The sequence below is a fragment of the Cherax quadricarinatus genome, chromosome 60 (genome assembly GCF_038502225.1).
Source record: "Cherax quadricarinatus isolate ZL_2023a chromosome 60, ASM3850222v1, whole genome shotgun sequence".
Lineage (NCBI taxonomy): Eukaryota > Metazoa > Arthropoda > Malacostraca > Decapoda > Parastacidae > Cherax > Cherax quadricarinatus.
The window spans coordinates 6,628,081-6,651,534 of record NC_091351.1 but is presented as its reverse complement, the minus strand read 5'-3'; the positions used below and the strand labels follow the sequence as shown (position 1 = coordinate 6,651,534).

General features: G+C 38.0%; 1 non-coding gene across 1 annotated transcript; it reads left to right on the top strand.

Annotated features, from left to right (window-relative positions):
- Nucleotides 1-15,443: 15,443 nt before the first annotated feature.
- TRNAT-AGU (transfer RNA threonine (anticodon AGU)) lies at nt 15,444-15,516 on the top strand. Its single transcript has one exon. It is a non-coding gene; the product is annotated as a tRNA-Thr (tRNA).
- Nucleotides 15,517-23,454: the final 7,938 nt, after the last annotated feature.

The window sequence follows — 23,454 nt, the reverse complement described above, 5'->3', positions numbered from 1 at the left end:
AAATATATTTGAGACACAATTACCAAACTTAGCCGCTCTTCAATGTCGGGTAGAAAATTTTCAAAAATCTATGTTACGATTTCATGAAAAATGTGCCTATCTGGCCAGTCCCCGTTAGCATTATTAACATATAAACCTACTAATGTAAACCCTAAGAGACTACTCGAAAAAACTGAGAATACAGTTAGGCGGAATCTATCAGAAAAAGATATTTGGGAAATATAGGGAATATGAGATATAAGGAAATTGGAGAAGCATAAAGAAAGCCTCAATGGACCAGCAAAGACAGTAAACTTGTCAACAAGCACAACATTTTTTTTTAACAAGCATACGTGTCAACAACGATATTGTGCTTACCAACAAGAACAACATACTTATCAAGAACAGCATACGTATTAACAAGGACAACATACGCATCAATAACGACAGCATACTTATTAACAAAAACAACAAACTTATCAACAAAGACAATAAACTTATCAACAAAGACAGCATACACAAATGACTCGCACACAGAGAAGCTTACGACTTTTCGGTCTGTCTTGAACCATTTACAAAGTCGGACCGGAACATCGTTATAAGCTTCTCTCTCCTATGTAAGGGTTATTCGTGTATTGTTCCAGTCACGGTATTGTGCCTTTTTGTTCTTAATAAGAACAGCATATTTGCCAACAAAAGCACTCTAAATCTCAACAAAGGCAATTTCCTTTTCAACGCTAAAACCTGAAATATGACTACAAAATTTTTCAAAATATGCATTTATGACGACCCCACACACTGTGGGTAAAGCACATACATATTACGAACAATGTATGGACATTCTATCAACAGTCCACACATTCTACTGACAATCCCATACACATTTTACGAACAATATATATTCTACGTACAGTCCAAACATATTTCACGATCAGTCTAAACATTCTACGAAAAATGTGCAAATATTCTACGAGCTCTTCACTCAAATTCTAAGTCCATATACAGAATTACGAACATTTCATGTAAATTCAAGAAACAATCTCGTAATTTTCCAAAGACTAGCTGAAGCTTCCAACAAAATTTCCTCAAAATACCTCACCGACAGCATAATTTCCAGCCGGCAGGAACTACACAAAATTTCCGATAAGTTATCACAAGCGCAGCAGAACAGCCACGGCGGCAGTTTTCCTATCACTGCTGCCGAAGTATGTTTTATCTCCACGGGATATTACACTCTATACGAACTTTTTGTTCCCGTCATGTCCCCAAATATCGAAGTTTGAAACAGAGCGATATTTACAAATATATATATATATATATATATATATATATATATATATATATATATATATATATATATATATATATATATATATATATATATATATTTCTCTCGGTCAACTGGAAGACCTGTGGCACTGATTTTTCAGAGGAAAAAAGGTAGAGAGGCGGTGAGAAGGGGATGAGAATAGATGAGAAGGGATAAAAGGAGATGATGTTGGAAGAGGAGGTAAGGAAAAGAAAAGATAGAGGAGTAGAGGAGGGAAAAGAGAAGTTAAGAAGAAGAGGGAGAAAGAGAAGGCAAGACAGGGAGAAAGAGAAGGTAAGAAGAAGAGAGGGTAAGAGAAGAAGAGAAGACGCAGAAAGAAGCAAAGAACAAGAAGTGGGAACCTAGAGAGAGAATCGGCTGGAAGAATACAAGAGGGAATGACGAGGGAGTAGAAAGAGGAGGTAAGGAAAAGAAAAGATAGAGGAGTAGAGGAGAGAAAAGAGAAGTTAAGAAGAGGGAGAAAGAGAAGGCAAGACAGGGAGAAAGAAGATAAGAAGAAGACAGGGTAAGAGAAGAAGAGAAGACGCAGAAAGAAGCAAAGAACAGGAAGTGGGAACCTAGAGAGAGAATCGGCTGGAAGAATACAAGAGGGAATGACGAGGGAGAAGAAAAGAAGAAAGGAGAATTTTTTTCAAAATTTTAATACTTAAATATCTTGCTAACCACAACAGCAACATGTCTGAAATTTCTACTTTGCACATCTATTTTAAAGTTGTGTTCTCATTTTGGGGAATTATACATCTTGCAAAAGCATTCAACACCTGAACTAAACTTCACTAGGTCGTAAGGTCGATGCTTCCTTTGAATTAAGCGTTTTTGGTGTCTTTACCGCTGCCAAACGTTATACGACCGGCTTTGTAACATGGGTACTTGCGAGGACCTATAAGTAAATATAGGTTAATTTACGTTAAAGCAAGCTCATCTGAAAAACCTAATATTTAACCTTGTAGATGGTTTAGATTGGTCAGAAGTCGACGTACATAAACAAGACAGGAGAGTTTAGGTAAGACCCTTTTGGGGGTGAGCAGGGAAGTGGGTATAGGCGAAGAATATATTGGTGAGAGGAAGGTTATGAGAGGAAGAGATAGTACCAGGGCTTAACCTAGTAGCTAGACTTACGTGGTACTGGTGACTGGTGCGGCGAAGAGGACTGACAAAGCATACGGATTGGGTGAACGCCGAAGTACTCATACACAAGGTACATGTGAAGAATTAACTTGTGATGTTTAAGTATATGGGGTGAGAAGGGGTTAAAACAATTCGTCTTTTAAGGTACACCTTACGTAAACAATGGAAGGACCTAAGGCAGCCGAGATCTTCAAGTGACCAAGGTCTCGCAGTAATATCATTCAAAATAAAATTTTCTTTTATTATTATCATCGATATCAAGATACCTTCCATCTTCGAATTTAAACATACCTGAAAACGAACGGTGCAAATTAGGCGGGTTGGAAATGTAAACACATATGTAGTATAATGTGATCCTTTATGGACAACGTTTCGCCCACACAGTGGGCTTTTTCAAGTCACAAACAGATCTGTTTGTGACTTGAAAAAGCCCACTGAGTGGGCGAAACGTTGTCAATAAAAGATCACATTATACTGCACATGTGTTTATATTTCCATTGTGTCGGTATTTTATACCATTTACTTCCATGAGAGCGGGTTGCGTATTTTTATACATACTCTCGTTTTGGGAGAGAACTCGAGGTGTGGTGTTGCTGTCTCCGCTCCACTCTGCTTTCTGTTAACTTGTGCAAGTTTATTACCCTCCTGTCCAAACTGTGGCAGGCCTTGACTACTTTCTGATGATGGCATCGACAGAGCGTCGTGTGTGTGAACACCTCTTCCCTCTTTATCTAGTAGTGACACCAACTTCTTGAACTATGTGAAGAGCTTGCTTCCTCGTATCTAACTACCTCCACTACTATCACTACTGCCCCCACTCTCAAAATAAGAAACTCTGGGCCACGTAGGGGAGTCTGCGATCGTCTCTGCAATAAAATGTTGACTTACACCCGGAAATACAAAAGCCATCTCTGCCCTCCTCCTATCGGTCTCTCTCTCTTTGCCTCTGTCTATCTGTCTGTCTCTCTCTCTGTCAACATATGTTTTGAATTTGTTAACAGATAAAAAAAAATCAATGCAGCCAGAGAGAACACTGAAACCAAAGATCTATTTACACTGTGGTACTCCCTGATCCTCAGACGGACAGAGGATCGAGCCTTCCCTTCCTCACGATCTGAATGGCTCAAATGGCTTTACAGAAACCCATATCTACTGTATACCATACCATGTCTTTATGATGTGTTATTTTTATACATAACGCAGGATAAGCCGCAATTTAAAACGATCATCAAATAAACAAAAGAATGGCAGGAGACTTGAATCGGGGTCGACACAAATAGCATAACAATTCTACCACAGAGTATACAACTGGATGATTTAACAACCAGCACTTCTGTGACATGTTTATCAACGCCACCAACTGTGACCTTGCTCTCTTTCATCCTTCAGCCTCAGAAGCTGTCGTGGAATACCCATTTCATGCTTCTAAACAGTCCATTAAAGTCTGAAACGTATAGGGAAGCGTTAAACCCAGAGGAGTCATAACAACCCTTGGGAAAGAGGAGGTAATTAGATTTGACCCATGAAAAACGAAGGTAAAATTTAAATGGTTTTCTGTCGAAGACATGCGTTGCAGATTAAGCTTTATTTAGACAACGGTTCGTTCCATGTAGAGCTTTATCCCGTCATGTTGTACCTATAATAGCTTGTTATTTTCATAGACATTCTGAATCATAAACTATACTGGTCTTTCGTCAACATACTTTATCATCATTTTGGTGGTTGAGAATATAATTCAGCGGCCATCTTCAGGCCTGGCCGTATACTTCATCACCATCTTGGGGCCTCACGATACACTTCATCATCGTCTCGGTGAACCTCTGGTAGCGAACACCATACGTCAGGGAGGATTACGTAAACAAGAGTGTGAGTAATGACTTGAAGAGAGTGTTGTGTGTGTGTGTGTGTGTGTGTGTGTGTGTGTGTGTGTGTGTGTACGTACTCACCTAACTGTGGTTACAGGGGTCGATTCATAGCTTCTGGCCTCGCCTCTTCACTGGTCACCACTAAGTCACTCTCTCCCTGCTCTATGAGATTTATCATACCTGTTCTTAAAGCTATGTATGGATCCTGCCTCCATTATATTGTGTGTGTGTGTAAAGGCTTAACTACTGGCCACGCCTTGTAGACAATTTTGATGAGCATCACTCATTTCTATCCTCTTTGCCATATCTTACCTCATCTTGAAGCTGTATAATGAGTTTGCCTCCACCACTACCTAATCAAAGTCATTCCATTTTTTCAGCCACCATGTAACTAAAGAAATGCTTCCTTACATACCTTTCACTCATCAATGTCGGCATCTTCAGCAATATCTCCTTGATCTTTATTAAAACACTATATCCCTATCTGTACAATCAACCCCTCTTGAGATTTTTTATGTCATAATCATGTGTTCTCTAGTCCTCTCCGTCCAGGTCGACAGTTTCAACTCCTTCCACGTCTCAGTTCTAGGACCAGTCTCGGTGAAATTCTTTGTACAATGTGAAGTTGCCTTGGGTCGCATTCTCAATGACTGGCTTAGCATACAGCGGGTAAAATAGTTTGAAGGATTCTTTATTCAAGTTAGTGCATGATGTTTTGGAACTTACTAATCTTATACAGTGTATATTTATACAGCCTTATATTTATTTTCGGGTTCTTTACTCTAGCTGGTTTTTCCACCTTCTTTGACCTCATCTACAATCTGTTGAGTTCTCCTTGGAGCTTAGCAGTGTCCGCTCTTGATCGCATTCTTTTCAATAGTTTTACATCAGCAGTGACACAAGATTTAATCCCTTGTGGTACGTCGTTCACGCAGATTAGGAAGGGTAGTGGTCCTAACACCCATCCTTGAGGTACAGATGGGTATCTTTTTTGTTCCACATGTGTCCACTTATTACTCTCTTCCATTCTGATGTCTCATCCCTTACTGTTACTCTCTGCTTTCTGGGATTCAGGAATTCACAAACCCACATCAGGAGTCCTAAAAAAATGCATTTCTTCCAACACTGCATTTCTTGATTAATTTCTGTGACTGTCATAGAACTCCAGCAAATTTGTAGGACACGATTCTCCACCCCTAAATCCGTGCAGGTTTTATGTAAATTACCTTTCCTCCAAATGCTCTAATATCCTTTTCCTTATAATCTTCTCCAGATTATTATTACTATTATTATTATTATTAAAACTAAGCGTTAAACACACAGCGCTGCAATCTTCTCCAGAACTTTTGACGATATGCTTATTAGAGATACTGGAATGTAATTCAGTACTTTTTGTATGTTCCTCTTTTTATATATGGGATTAACAGCTGTCAATTTCTAATTTTCTCTGACAGTTGCTCTGACTGAAAAGATTAACTGAAGACCTTTTCTAATGTGTCACACAGGGGTTCCGCTACCTATCTAAGCACCGATGGGAATTTATAGTCTGGTCTATTGCTTCAATTTACACCAAACTCCATTAGTAGTCTCATCAGGTGATGATTCTCAGTGAATATACAGCATCTTTATTACATCAGGAAGTAGTTGAAACAAGATGTCGAGATATCGTCAACATCTCATTCCGCACTTTTTCCTCCCTTGAACTTGAATTTCTTGGCCTTGCCTACGAGTTAGCTTCGGGAATACAGAAGAATAAAAACTGAATTTAAAAACTCTTCCTAAGAACTGCAAGTTTGGAGACAGCTATTTCAAGGAAGGACTTTACATAAGGCTACATAACAGCAGCTATGTCGCAGCTTTTTAGAGCAGTTGTTGTTCTAAAGAATATTAGCCAAGGACCCTTCCATGCATATTACTACTGCAGCAAGGGTAGAGGGGAGGTCATCATGAACTCTGCAGACTATAACCAGAAGATTAATAGACTGTTAGAGGACAGAGAAGCATGCAAATCTAATAATACACATGCTTCTGAACAATTAACCAAACAACTGCTACAAGACATAGGTTAAATCCTGAATAAGGGAAACGCCTTCTTCAAACTGTCCTATATAACCCCAGAAAGGCGCATCTATATGGTTTACTAAGAACGTAAACCAGCTATACACTTGAGGCTAATCTACTCGGGCATATGTAGTGCCGCCCATCAAGTGGCGGTTATATTATCAAAACATCTCTCAACTCTTAGGAGCCACCAACATGGAACACCTTAAACTCACTCTCTCTTTGTTCCTGACTATTCACACGTCAGGAACAAAAAACTCGGTAGTTTTGACAAGTCATCACTCGTCACCTGAGTGACTGTCAGAGTCCTCAGTGCAGCAATTTGGTATCTTTACTGCTGAAACATTTTGCCCGCTCAGTAGCCTCTTCCTTCCATGTATACTTCTTGTCCCCAGTGGGAAAATAACCTAACAAGGGGTCATAATAGGATTCTTCTTGAAAACCCATAGAATCTCTTCCTCCATCAAGTTACACAGAGAAGAATGTGATTAGGTACACGAAGTCCTCATGGAGATATACTACGCAATCATTGTGAAAGGAAAGCAGAAAAGATTATACACAAGACCAGACGACAGCACGCTGATAACAAATACATATCGTTCGCAGTTAGCCAAACAAACAGTAACATAGCCAACACCTTAGCCAAAACCAACGAGAGAATCCTTAACACAGTTTGCGTTATTTTCTGGGACTTAGTTAAAACAGGAAAATAAACTAGTCTACCCTATTCAATGGCAGCCCTAGATCATACATTGTGGATGCTGTGAAAAATATTACGTGGAGGGAAAACTCCTAGGACTTAAACACTTGAATCAAGGAACAGAGTTATGTTTGCTAGAAAAAAAAGACAGTTGTAACAGCTGTAAACACTAAATGTACTTCGCTTAAGTCAGATTAGTTATCAAAGCAGCAGACTGACCCAGCAGACTGTTTAGAATCAGTTTCAATCACCACTACCAACACCATTTCACATACTTTTGCGTCTTTCGTTATCTCCAAAGATTTATCATGTTGATTCCATCTGAAACCTACTCGGATATCACCTGAGATCTCTCGCAGGAACGAAATCTGATTCCCTCACCACAGACTATGCAGAACAATGTCTACTCCTCAGGGACCTCTCCTCTGATACTATATAGTCTCAGATTTTATCTCCATGAACTGATAAAATCCCCACATTATGTCATTATCCTTATACTCTAGGTGCACATTAAAGCTTTATATATACTGTGGGTTATTATGGCACCCTAACTGATGCGTATTATACTTACATTAGAAAGCTTACAGATCGTAGTAAAATTCTGGGCACCAGCAAGACAACCTTCAGGCACAAAAATTATTTTGCGACTGTCGAATATATTCCCAATGTGAGGGTTATATATTTGGGCGAATGGTGCCGCTGGGACCAACAGCCACTCTGCCCAAGAAAAGGCACTTTGTAAAGAGTTTTCAGCATTGCAAGTTGAAATAATCCAAGCACTACGAAGCCCAATTTAGAGGGCATTTAGTTTTCATACGCAGTTCGATCTGGATACTGCAATGATAATATTGATAATAAAAGTGTGAAGGACATTCTTCAGTGTTTTAAAGAGTCCACAAGGAGATATAAACAAGGGAAAAAATAGGTTTGTCTGTATATAAATAAATTCTTCTAGCCAATAGATTGTTATTAGGTTTATATTCTTTATCAGGAAATACCTTTTGACTCCGAAAGCCAAAATTTTTCAAAATATGTAGACCAGTGTAACGAAATGGATTAACATAAAGAACAACTAAAAGATTTTTTCCCCTGTAATGAACACGATATATAATTTAGTCACAATACAAATGTATTGTAAGACACTCATCAACACAATTATGACTCACCCTCAGGACATGTGTTAGAGTAAAAATTAACATAGTAAAACAAAACTTATCTGAATTTTAAAATAGTCTAATGGTACCAGTTACCAAGACAGCCATCACTTGAGATCTCACTGGCATGTGACATACCTCCTCGCTGCAGACATCACTGAAGTCTCTATATTTATTGGACCTTTCCGTGTAGTTATTGATTATTACTGCTTGCCAAAATGGTAGAAAATTGACTAGGTTGGTAACTGTATAACTTTCTTACTAAAATAATTGTAAATCTTTAATCTTGATGGAGTAACCTGGAATTAACTCTAAATGTAGAGGGGGGATTAGTGTACTACTGGGTGATAATCCACTGGTTTTAAAGGACGCGTAAGGCCGAGCTCCCGTAGGCCATTGAATATTTAACCGGTTACTGGTTCACCATTTAACTAAGACCCGTGTAAAAAGACACTTATCTTGTTTCCTGAAGCATAAATGTCTACCAGCATCTGGATGTATTACTGGGCTCACGGCGGAGAATAACCACATGACACGCAATGTGAATTCGGGGCTCCAAACATCCTTGAAAAAAGAATAATTACTTTAGACTTCGTTAATTTGCGAGCGCTTCCTTTCCGGAAGAAATTACTGGAGAACTGAGTTCTCTTTAATGACCAAGCGCTGCAATTTATTCCATGAAAAATGAGCTAACTTAATCCTCAGAGTGAAAGCAGAGAATTGATATCATGATGGCACCTTAGTCAGAAAGTCAAACAGTTCCCAGCCGTGTTTAAAAGTTGCAATTCAAAGCAGTGAAAGCTTTTATTTTGCGATGTTTCATTTGCAGTGGAGTTTTATCGACTTTACCTAAGTCACATTATGGCAGAACGTCGTAAAGTGACCTTGAATTACCACTTGGCATATACCACTGTCTGTCGTATGTATAAGTCACAAGACACGGGTTTGGCATGACTTACGGTCGTGTGTCCTCCCTAAAAAACGATTTTTTTAATAAAATTTGCATTCTTAAAACAGAAATGGACACAATATGAAATTATCTTTCTACATTATTTAACAATTACCGCTGACGAAGGAACAAGAGAAATGTTTGAAATACAAGCAGTGAACAACACATACTGGTGTTATTTTTCCACACACACGAACTTGCAAAAGCTGGCAAATTCAACCAGATAAAGACATCCATAAAAAAAAATTGTTTAATTATAGGAAACATGCTGAACAAATAGCTGTTAAGATAACATTAACACTCGCCACAGTTCTCTCTCTCAGTTCCCTAATATTAACAAAAAACAAAATGGTTGTTTACTGCAGTTAGAACTCGCAGTATTTGACAGATTTTTCAACACATCGGTCGTCTCCTACTGAGGAAAGATGACTCGAAAAAAAGAGGAAACATTTTTGCAGTCATTTATTCAGTCACTGTCTTGTCAGGTGCTACTGACATCACAGTTGCGATAACCCTCTGAAATCCAACGTCCCTCCCCCCCCCCTCCATCAGAGTTCAGGTCCTTTACTTCCCAACTCCAGGACTCAAGTCCGGCTAATCGGCTGCCTTGAATCCCTGTTAGAAAACTACTGTTTAACAAGATAACTAGTATCATTACGCTGTCACATTAACTTTCCAACAGGATGAAGTGGGTCGTATCATAGGAAAAAAAAGTTTTCTACAGAGGTGAATGAACATTCAAATGAACTAACAGAAAGACATCATTTAATTAACAACTTTCAGTCACAAATTCTGGCATAGACTTTTTTCTCAAGCATCTATTTATTCTCCAATTTATTCCATTAAGTACTAGGGGAAGCGCTAAACCCACGATGGGTCGCACAGAGCCTGAAAGAATGAAAATAAGAATGAACATGTAAATAAAGAAACACAGCACTAGGCCAAGTGGCCCATACTTGGTAGGTGCTTTTCAGATTCAACCCTTAAAATTATTGGAGGTAGTCAGGCTCGACCCAAGGAAGGAAAGGACAGGTTCAGTTCATTAAATCCATGATCATCTCATCGGTTTCATCATCATATTCACTACACATCATATTCACTACATATCATTATATTCATTACAGATCATCATATTCACTACAGATCATCAACATATTCACTACAGATTATCATAATCACTACAGATCACCATCATACTCCAGATCATCATATTCACTACAGATCATAATCACTACAGATCATCATATTCACTACAGATCATCATATTCACTACAGATCATCATATTCACGACAGATCATCATATTCACGACAGATCATCATATTCACTACAAAGCATCATATTTACTACAGATCATCATTATATTCACTAGAGTATCATATACACTACAGAGCATCATATTCACTACAGAGCATCATATTCACTACAGAGCATCATATTCACTACAGAGTATCATTTTCACTTTTTTGATGGCATACATGGATCGTATTTAGTGTATCTCCAGAGAACCTTCAGCAATCCAGTCCTTGCATCAGGTATCTAGAATTCTTCCATACAGAAGTTGAAATTGAAACAGATTCTCCACAGATAACCTTCCATATACATACTTGTATCATTAGATGCATCCACATAAAAAAATAAATTCATGAGGAGATGTCAAACCAGTATGAATCATGTTCGATCCCAGTGAAGGGAAGAGAACCTCCAATTCCTCGGGTCAAAAACCGTTCAACACGCAGTACAGGGCATACAATCCCACTGTCACTCCCAAGTTTCCATCCACGTCTCTCTGGGCAACTCTGATGAGCGTGAAGCCAAATCAATGGCTGATAGTTTGCCCTGGGTACATGTATTTCCAGTGACGACCCGCACAGAGGTTGAAGACTCAGATTAATGTCCTCACAGCTTCTGAAGCGCTAAAGGGCTCAGCAGCTGAGATTATTACGTGTTACAAGAGACTTGTGGTAACCGTATGGAACGTCTTAGTACGAGGCTATATATACACAAACCTTTTCTTAAATATTGTCAGGAGTCAAGTTCTTTTCTCAATTTATCAGTTGAAAGAAAGGTCGGATACCTGCCTGCTTCCCCCTCCTCCTATATTATATATATATATATATATATATATATATATATATATATATATATATATATATATATATATATATAATTATATATATATATATATACATATATATATATATATACACATATATATATATATACACATATATATATATATACATATATATATATATATATATATATATATATATATATATATATATATATATATATATATATATATATATATATATATATATAAACACACACAAGTAGGTAAACCCATCATTTTTACTGCTGACGTTTCGGAATATATCGTTCCATCACCGTATGAAATAAAGAATAAATATCAATGTAAATAAAACCATTTGCATAAAACACAATAGCCACTTCTGATAAGAATAAAATTAATAGGTTGAATAAAAGCCAAAAGCCAATAGCAACGAACAGTGGAAAATGAGTTAATGATAACGGGATTTCAATGGAATCATAAAATACATAAATTCACATTAATAGAATAATAAAGCTGTGTTAAAATAAAATGTTTAACGAGAAACCATTGGTGGAAAATGGTTATGGGAAAATAAGGCAAAATGGACGTAATGAGAAACAAACTCGAATAGATAACTAGCTGCGGAGCGTTCAACGTGAGGTTTAACGTCCGTTGACTGTACGTAGACCATTCACACGCACACAAGCATCCACAAGATATATATAAGAAGGCTATAAGCATGTCAAAAATTACTCGATAAAATTTTTCAAAGAAATACCATAGAGAAAGCAAAGAGGCAACACCTGAGAGCTTCCAAGTATTGACACAGCTCCACAACATGTGTGTAAACACACTGAATCACTCAGGTGTCCACCGTCTGTAAAGTTTTTACTGTGGAATTTCCTTTATTTTTAGCCAAGCGATTCATTGACATTTCTTTCCATATGGAACAATATAAAAGTAAAATATAGGACTCGTGCACATTTTTTTTTTTTTTTTTTTTAGAAATTCTGGACATTTTTACTGTGTCAAAACTTGGCTTACTACATGGCGGAAAGAAACTAAGCACAGAACCAATCTTTATTTAGACATTTCGCTCTAAACAGATTTTTACCACAGCTTTCTCTACACGCAGTCTTTCTAACATACTTATCGGCAAGTCTTGCCTCTCAAACTTGGCTAGCAGCAGTGGTGACAGATCCTGCAGAAGCCACAAGGGGGGAGATGAGGGGGCAGCTGTCCCGATGGTGATCATTAGAGTTTCCTGAAGACTGTTTCTCCCTAGAGTCGTGCTTGTCTCCCCCTGTTCTTGGTGTCGCCTGAGGAACGACTGTTGTCTCTCCCTCCATGAATTCTCTCCTAATTGGCAGCACATCACAGCTTCTCCAGGACGAGCGAAGATTCCGCCAGGGTGACTCGCAGTGTGTGTGTGTGTGTGTGTGTGTGTGTGTGTGTGTGTGTGTGTGTGTGTGTGTGTGTGTGTGTGTGTGTGTGTGTGTGTGTGTGTGTGTGTGCGCGCGTGCGTGCGTGCCTGCCTGCCTATTTACATCTCGTAGTATCTTGACCATTATTTTTTCAACGTGAGATTTTATTAAGTTAATTTTTATTCGTTGTAGCACTTACCACAACCTCTTATAAATCGTGTCATTGGTCCATCACTTTGTTTACGAAAAAATTTAGTTTCCATTTAGCTTCACTTTTTTTTCCATCAGTTTACGACTATTGCCTCTTGTTATTCTTGTGAAATGTATAAGAAATCTTTAACCAGTCTCTCACGTTTTATTTTTTTTTTGTGACTTTAAATGTATTATCAAATCTCCTCTCATCCTCCTATCAGCCAGCACGGACATCTTTAAAGTTTTTGGCCTTTTATTATAACTCATTTTCTTTTAATTAGTAGCCATTTCGAAGGTCATTTTTAAACCTTTTCTAACTATCCATGTGTTTTTATAGGTGTTGGCACCAGACATCTTCTGCATATGCTAGTTAATTGACCTCTCTTGTTGGCATTTGCCTTGAAGAAATTAATAGTTCTTGCGACGTGATTGTTTACACCGTTCTCCTTAGACAAAAAAAAATGTTATTCTTTTATTCTTTAAAGTAAAGGGCTTTGCAGCAGCCGTCTCCGTAACAGCAGCCTGTAAAGGGTAGCAGGTACAATAACGCTTTCATTGCTCTCCTCACTGTTTCTTCCAACCTTCACGTTACCTCCCTTCGTTCATTGTGCTTCCTTATCTATGCTCTGCTTCTCTGTCACTGTGCATTCTTTGCTTAACTGTGCACTCTGCCACTAAAGTTCAATATAAGTGTATATAACACTTCTATATATGAAGGTTTAAAGGTGAGAAGGAGGCTAGAGTCATGTGGTTCTTGTGGCCTCATGACGGTGACAGTTTAACGTGATCTTGTGAATTTAAACTAACCCTGAGTGAAAATTCATGTGAATATCCTTAATCTACAATTTATATGTAACCAAAATGCATTTAATTTTGTAATTTCTTGCAACATTTTAAGATATATAATCCTCTTTTTCAACTTAAGATCATATTCATAATTTTCATTTCAGTTTACAACACAAACTTTAGTCAGTGCTGAATTTTTTCCTCGAAATTTTTTCTTGACCTGCTGATCTTGACTTAATTATTCATTATTATTAAACTTTCCTGGTGGCCACATTAAGTGAATAGTTTGTGACCACTGGTTTTGAATAGTGACATTCCGTATATTGTTTACAGAAGCTGGTTCCCATATAATCTTCTGTTGTGTGTTGTTGCGCCCTATCAGTACTTCAGTAGAACTGAAATTAATTTCTCTGCTCTCTATGTATTTTAGTATAGCTTAAGACGGGTCTCCAGTTAGACCGAAAAATACGCTCTGTTCCCCCTTTTCACTGCTGATGATCCAACTTACTAAGTTTCTTTAAGTAATTAAATGTAATAGACTTTTGATTAGCAATTGCATTTTTTATCTAGTAGAAAGCTACTCACACGTTTATAAACGTATTTTTCTTAAGTCCTAATTACACCCACAAGGTGGCACAGGTTTTGTACAAAGCTCTATGCTAACGTCTTGATGAGAATGCCAGAAACGTCTACGGCTTTCAAAAGTTTTGAAGAATGACATGTATAATTCTCCCAAATTTGACTTCACTCAGTGACAGTAGGTACTCAAAGTAAATAACTCTTTTTTTTTTTTTTGTTAGGCCAAAGACTGATGGCAAGATTGGGAAGGATATGGATTGGGGGTAGGATTCAGCAGCGGGAAAGATCGTGGTCAGACTACTTTTGTTTTTTTTAAGGGGATTTTTTTGGGGGTCGCACAGTGACTTTGTGTGCATATTTATTGAAGAGTGAAAAGTAATTGTATCATCTAAATGCCCCATCGTCACCCTCTCAAGGTAAACTATTGGCTAAAATTATGTAAATGTTTCATATGCTTCCTTTCAAAGGGGGCACTGGAATCCCAAAGGGTTTTTCGTAAAAGGAATGGGAGCTAGTTCTCCTTCCTTGTATTGAACCTAATTACCTCCCATTCCCCAAGAGCTGAATAGCCCTTACTGCACGGGTGGAAACGTTAGGTATGTTTCCTTACACCTACCTCCCCTCTACACCTAGCAGTAAATAGGTACTACCTGGATGCTAGTTGCATCCGATGGGGTGGTGGTATATCTTAGGACTGGGTTTTGACAAACTGTGGTAGGATAGCAACTCTTAACATGTAAATATGATCTGCGTTAAAAAAAGTTTGCACTAATACTTGCCTACGAGACCAAACCTTGCAAAACTTTGCGTACAATAAAACAGGTTAATCTGTAACTCTTGCAGTAATCATAGTCATTGTAACATGATCAACAGAAGTATTAAGTCAAATCGTTTAGAATTTTATCCAAATCAAACACTTAATGAATAAGACATATATACAACTCATGGATATTATGAAGATGTTTCGCCAACCAGTGGCGCTTTAAATCCAGTGAAGAAACACTGTGTGGAAGACAGTGGAAGAAGAGGTAATTAGTCACTCAATCTAATGGAAATAAGTTACTTTGCTTGACTTTTTTTGGGGTTATCGTAGGTAATTTACACATATATTACTAGGTATGATAATTGTACTTATATGTACTTTTATCTAAATGAACTTACTTAACGTCCATGTAACGTACTCACTTCCTTAGATATGAAGAACTAAATTAGGTGTATAATGATGAGAATTGAGTAACACAGCCTCCATAGCTCAGTGGCTAGAGCGCTGGTCTAGTAAACCAGAGGCCGGGAGTTCGATCCTCCCTGGAGGCAAGAACCAGATTAATTTTCTGTATTACTGATAAGTGAGTTGATCTAGTAGTTCTAGATACTTCAATTAGGGGCGTCCGAGTTTTGACAACATTGGGCCACATGGCCGTTTGTTTGCGGGCCACTAGTATTCTTTATTGATAACAACGGCCAAATAAAACCTAATATTTATTAAAATTAGGATGAGTTTCAGTAATAAAATGTGTATGGGAGTTGGTTAGGTCCTACATGTTCATGTCTGTTAGCTAATTAAGTACAAAAAATTGGCTATAAATCTTATACTGGCCGTACTCTAGAAATAGGCCACATGTAATATGTAGATCAATAGAGGAATACTGATAAAGTCATGCTTGCTATATATTAAACAATATCCCCCATTTTCAAGACATTATTCCCACTAAGCCTTTCCCAAAGACTTGAAAATGTTGCCAAGATATTCTACCTCTTCAGAGGTAGAATGTCTCGATAAGACATTCTACGTCCTGTCTTTCGACTTTCCACTCGTCTTTTCAGATGTCCTGTCTTCGGGTTTCAAACAATATCCTCCATAATCTGTGACATGATAATGATTCAGGGCAGACCGAAATGCCTTCTAAAGTGTCCTCTATAAAGCGTGGGCTGTGTGTCAAACATTCTACCTTTCGTATGTAATCTACTTCAGTCACATTCTAACATACAAAGATATTTTGCTTCTTAGAGCACTTAACTACATTAATACGGGAAGAAGAGCAAGAACAATAATAAGAACAACAACGTTTAAGCACTAAAATTAACCTCTAATACTTAAAAGTAATTTTTAACTTTATGGGAATAATATTCAACAAGACGTCAATAACTACTGATACAACCGAGCAAGAAATACAGCACAAACAGAGAACATGTATAACTGCTTCGGATCCCATCACTATATACTTCCCAGCTCACACTGTCTCCTTGAGCGCTTCTAAATATGTCGTGATTGGATTCAGAGGCGTCTCCCTTGTTTTGAACTGCAAACCTTACGTCAGAAACAAGTGGTTTGATCTGCAATCTAACATTAGAAACAAGTGTTTTAATCTGAAATCTTACGTCAGAAGCAAATGTCTTGATCTGCAGTGGAGAATTTTATGTTCATCTTTGTGTGTTAATTACCGTATTGTCATAGGTACTTGTCGAGTTGTGTGTGTGTGTGTGTGTGTGTGTGTGTGTGTGTGTGTGTGTGTGTGTGTGTGTGTGTGTGTGTGTGTGTGTGTGTGTGTGTGTGTGTGTGCGCGCGTGCGCGCGCGTGTATGTGTACTCACCTAGTTGTGGTTGCAGGGGTCGAGTCACAGCTCCTGGCCCCACCCCTTCACTGGTTGCTACTAGGTCACTCTCCTGCTCCATGAGCTTTATCATCCCTCTTCTTAGAGCTATGTATGGATCCTGCCTCCACTACGTCACTTCCCAGATTATTCCACTTTCTGACAACTCTGTGACTGAAGAAATACTTCCTAACATCCTTGTGATTCATCAGAGTCTTCAACTTCCAATTATCACCCCTTGTTACTGTGTCCCATCTCTAGAACATCCTGTCTCTGTCCACCTTGTCAATTCCTCGCGGTATTTTATATGTCATTATTATATCCCCCTTATCTCTCCTGTGTGTGTGTGTGTGTGTGTGTGTGTGTGTGTGTGTGTGTGTGTGTGTGTGTGTGTGTGTGTGTGTGTGTGTGTGTGTGTGTGTCAGCACCACCAAGGAGGCTCCAGGGAGTATCCTCAAGAACATGGTCAATCTCCTTTGCTACACGCTCGGTATTGGAGTACTGCGACCATCTGTGTAGATAAGACCAGTGATACGATTCTCTCTATATATATGTTACTCCATTGACTCGAGTTACTTGGAAGTTAAAAACAAAATAGCGGCAAATTTTAATAAAAACTAGTTTAACAATGTGGAAACTTCAAGGCAAAATTTCGCTTGGCGATCAGGCCTTTTATCGCATCTAAGAATTTAATTGAAATCTAGTTAGCTAAGATTTGGAATTTCTTTTTGTTTCACATCTACTTCTAATAAAAACAATTTTTTGTTTAACGCGGGATTATTAAAAAAAATATTCGAGGGAGGAATTGGGAGGTATTAAATTTTGACCCAGACCGTGATTAGTGAACGGAGGATCGAGCCTCCACTTTGTAGTGTGGACTGATGCTTTTTTAAAAAATTATTACTAATTTAAGTCACCTTTTTTGTGCCCCAATTATAATGAATCTTTCTTTAAATTTTCCATTAAAGTATATTTTCATTAATTTAAAATCTATTTTTATTCATTAAACAAAAAAAAATTAGGAAGCGCCGAATAAGTCAGAAGAATTGTTAGCAGCAATTTTTTTTTTCCTTAGGAATCGCTAAACCCGTAGGGCTCTTGGAGTGCATGGAGACTGTGAGGTATTCACATTTCATCTATGAAAAATAAGGGTAGCTCCAGGTCTTTGGATCAGGAGCCCAACTTTATCAAGGTAACTCCCACCCAACTACACTGACACTCATTATAATGTTTAACCGGAACTACTAGTTACCAAAGGAAGATTGTCGTATAACAAAGAAACCAACAGAAGGGACTTTCTGTCTTGTAGTGTTGACAGCCTGAGACTTTCATTACTATGAGATTGTTTCTTTCATGTGCTGATAGCCTGAAACTCTCCTTACTATACAGTAGCTTATATCACATAATAGGGAAACTCTCGGTACCAGATGGTTGCCTTTCTCAAATAAAAATAAAAAATAAAAACACAAACTACCAGCCATACTAATCCCCATTCTATAATAATATGTGCTGAGAATATGAAAGGTATAAAAATATTGGCAATCACATCACCTCACACGTTTAGGGTACTTTATCGAGTATTTATTTTGCTCACACAAAGATGAACGACTTGTTATATTTCAGCTAAAACACGAGAGCCGAACAGTAAGTGGTAATAAGATTTTTTCTATTTTGCAAACAAATTACCAGCAAAGAAATTTTGAGGAGTGCACCTGCACCCACCATATTTTTAAAGAATTGTGCTTTATTTCGTATTTCTTTAGGGTTTGTAAAAATAGAGCTTGGCATATAACCAGTATTGTAGAACGGAAACCACCGCTATAAGCTGTATCACACACTTGCTAATAATATGCAAAACAACCACTGCGAAAAAAAAGTGATCATCCAAGCAAGCACTTTCGTGACTTCTCACATCAAGAACCTGTCCTTGATAATGTGAGAAATTACGAAATCCTTGGTTATTCACTTTTTTCACAGTGGTTGTTTTGCATATTGTGATATAACCTGTTTATTGTGATCTCGTTGCTATACTAATAACAGTGTAGCTGAGAACATAAAAGGCCTCTCGTCATGCAACACCCGAGTAGCTATTGCAAATATCACCACCAAAAGCTAAACCAGAACCTTAACTTCTATTCTTCACAGCAATGAGTCAAGTGAATATGTTGTTTATTATGGGAGTTCCTATACAACATACGTTAGTAAAACATCGATGAATTTATTGGGAACGTAAATATGGCTCCATTGCCGATAACCATAACAACGCACGTGTGTTAAGTAAAAGAACACAAATGCTATTACTGTGACATTTTATTGTGGCAACGTTTCGCTCTCCAGGACCTTTATCAAGGCTTAATAAAGCTCCTGGAGAGCGAAACGTTGCCACAATAAAATGATACATTAGTTGCATTTGTGTCCTTTTACTTAACATATTGTCGGTAATTCTGCCAATATTAATACAACGCACGTGTAATTCATAGCAGTTCTCGCAGATCTCAAGAAAGAAAATGATGAGAGATTAGTCGTCAAACACACTGTGTCTACATTGGAGAAAGTGTTTAGAAGCCTTCCCCGGTACTATTTCCGACACAGTTATGCAAAACAGTGGCAGTTCCAACATTTCTGATGTGATATCAAGAACTGTACCAAGACCATATAACTTCTATCTCGTAATAAATGGTATTACGAATCACTGTAATCGTTTACCTTTTACTCTCTTCCTTGTTCAGATTTGTTACTAAACACTTCGTTTTTTGGGCCCCGCCTTTCATCTCGCCTATCAACTGTCCAGTTGTGCAGGAAAAAAAACTGAGAAAGCTCCTGATGATCGAAACGTTGCCCTTGATAAAAAATACAAAACGCTGTCATTGTGTTTATAATTGCTACAATGTGTTTACTAAATGATATCTACCAAAGATTACCTGGTATCAACTATATTATGAGACATGAAAAATAATAATTTCCAATTCAGACAGCAGCTGCAAGAAAAACTGTCGGGTAATGTTGGATGAAGGTTGTTGAAGATCAAGGAATATTTTCATCAGGAAACCCTGTCATTAAGGTTTCCCGTGAATTTTCCCCTGCATGACATCCTCTGTATGAAGTCCGGTATATGATGTCCACTGTTTGATACCGAAAGGCACGATGCTAACGGTGCGATGTCCTCCCTGATCGCCTGTCCAATATTCCCTATTGACTATTCCGTCAGCCGGTGTGGAAAGGTTCGACAAGTTCACGGATTTGTTTTGCTCACTCGTGGAATCTCTCATTTTCATTTTCGAAAGAAAAAAAATTACTGGTGGGAACGAAAATACCGCTTCGGCCTATAGGGGTGAACACGAATATAAAAGGCAAAAAAAAAAAAAAAAAAAAAAGTTACGACATGCCCTGAAAAATGGAACATTAATCCACTGGTGACCGATAAAAGGTTTCGTCTAGATTTTAGACACGAACGAGGGTGGATGTTTTTTCCCCTCTGTGCAATGTTGATGCGTGACATTTCTGGGGGAAAGGTTTGATCTATTAGGGAGTCTTGTCGCCTACTCTGAACAAGGAAGACGGCTCTGGTGCAGCATTTAAAAACTTATAAATGCCCACCACCCGCTGTATAAAACACAGTGTTGGCAAGCTTGGTCTTGCTCACTCGCCGCTACACACATTATGGCCGCTCTTATTTATAGAGTCAAGCCCCTCCCTCTCTCTGCCTGTTTTGTTAAGCCAGCCAAGCTAGACGTGAGGCAGATCCACCATGCTATATCTCTGAATATGTGTGTGTATGAGTCCCTCCTGCATTGCCTGTCTGGCTTTATCTCTCTCATCCTCCTCTATATGTGTGCGTCTTTTATATATATATATATATATATATATATAGATATATATATATATATATATATATATATATATATATATATATATATATATATATGCCTGCTGTATTTTGGGCACAAGCCCCAGCTCTGAGGAGCTGGATGAGATTTTCGCCTTATAATCGGTGATACACACGTAACATCTACGTTATATGCCACCTTTATATCAACAATGTATCTCTTAAATCTTCTGTACCATATTATGTAATAAAATACTCCGAGGCTATGGGTCCCACAATTTACACCAGAGGTGGACCCCATCCCATTATATATATATATATATATATATATATATATATATATATATATATATATATATATATATATATATGCAAAACCACCACTCTGAAAGAATAGAGAACTTCCAAGCGGTTTCGTGACTACTCACATTATCAAGGAACTATGAAAGTAAAGCATCCAAGGAAGCTATAGCCTAGCCCATTCTATAAACTTTACTGTTGAGTTTGAAGAAAATAACTCATTGCCTTTTCTAGATGTTTTAATTATTAAGGGTAATAATGAATTCAAATTTAAAATATACAGAAAACCTACAAATAACTGTTCCTATGTCCACTATTATTCCTCGCATCAAGATAGAGTCAAACTGTCTGTTTTCTCATCAATGTTTTTGAGAGCTTTACGAATTTGTAGTCCTGAGTTCATAGATGAGGAAATATCCAAAATTTATGAAATAGGTAATGATTTAAAATACCCAAGAAATGTAATTGATAAATCTTTTAAAGTTGCTAGAAATACTTTTTACAATCCAAAAAGGGACAACCAGCCTTATTCAACTAAAAATATGTTGGTTCTCCCTTACCATGAAAACTTGGTTGATATGCCTTCTCTTCTTAAGACTTTTAATATTAAAGTTGTATTCAAAAATCTTGATACAGTAAAAACTGGTAAAAATCTCGAACTGAGATTAAAACAACATAAATATAGCATTAGAACTGGACAAGATTCCAATGCTCTATTTATTCATGTAAGAGATTTTAACCATCCAATTGATTTTCAAAAAGTTGAGAAAATAGTATCAAGCAAGTCCATGGTCGACAGGAATATAATTGAATCTTGTTTCATAAAAAGCAGTTTTGACAATAATATGAATATTTCCTTTGGTTTATATAAATTAGATCCATTTATAATTAATAGAATTTGGGAAGAATTTAATAATACACTGGACAAATAATTTTTAAATTTTCTTGGGTAGAATAGTTTGTGGGGTGAGTTGTGCAAAGGACCTATCCAAGTTGGGTCGGCGCGCGTCAGGTGTTTAACCGTTGTGGGATCTGATAGTGAGGTGCTGGCCAGACCCCTTATATAGCTTCCTTGGATGCTTTACTTTCATAGTTCCTTGATAATGTGAGTAGTCACGAAAGCGCTTGGAATTTCTCTATTCTTTCAGAGTGGCTGTTTTGCATATTCTGAAATCACCTGTTTACTGTGATCTTATTGCGCATATATATATATATATATATATATATATATATATATATATATATATATATATATATATATATATATATATATATATATATATATATATATATATTTATTTATTTATTTATTTATAGAAACTTAACTTCCCTTTATCCCTTCATAGAATCGTGTTATAGTGTGACTTCCAATCTATTGTTTGGGGACCATGAAATTGACTTATGTGAGGGCGTGCAACAAGGGGACCCTCTCGCCCCCTTTCTATTCTGTTTGGTCATCAAGGAACTCGCAGAAGCACTCTCCAGTCAGCTCAATATTTGGTTCCTGGACGACGGTACCCTAGCTGGCACAACAGAATCTCTCCTAGAGGACATCAGTAAAATTAAAGACATGGGAGAAAGCCTGGGCCTATCTTTAAACCCCACCAAATGTGAAATAGTTTCTACCAATAGACAGATGATCCAGAATATTAGCGCCGTTTTACCAGGAGCACGAGCCATTGATCCAGCCAATAGCACTCTCCTTGGTGCTCCTCTTGGGTCTAATGCCATCGATCTGATCCTAGAAAAAAAAAATCTCAAACCTCCGGACGATGGAAAGCAGGATGTAAGACAATGACGCACATGATGCCTTCTACCTACTCACCAGATGCCTGTCAAACCCAAAACTTACCTACTTTCTGAGATGCTCCCTAGCCTTCAGCAGTCCAAAACTCAAGGAATATGACTCTCCCCTAAAGACCATGCTAGAGAGTGTATTGAATTTTTCCCTTGAAGATGGACAGTGGTTGCAAGCCTCACTTTCGGTCACGCTTGGAGGGCTGGGAGTACGCAGATCCTCCCAGATTGCTCTACCAGCTTTCCTATCCTCTTCCATAGCATTAAACGAGTTGATAAGACAAATTCTTCCTGATATCCTCAGTGACTCAGGAATAGAAGACCCTAGCTATGCCAGTGTCATCACTAAATGGGAGACTCTTGCTGCTCCAGCACCAAAGCCTAGTGCAGTACTGGCTCACAGTCAAGCTGGGATGGCCCGATCGCTGAAAAGGTGATTGCCAACATGTTCAGGGCTGCAACATCAGATAGGGAGACTGTCCGTCTCCAGGCTGTGAGCGCACCTCACTCCGGGGACTTCCTCCAAGCAGTTCCCATATCGGCAAAGGGAACGCGACTCGACCCTGAGACCCTCCGTATTGCAGTGGCTCTGCGCCTTGCTGCCCCAATTCACACGGAATATACGTGTATTTGCGGCGAAGCGCAAGCAGACCAATATGGTCTACGTGGTCTTAACTGTTCCAAAACCAAGGGCTGGCATGCAAGACACAACGAGGTAAATGATATAAAGAGAACTTT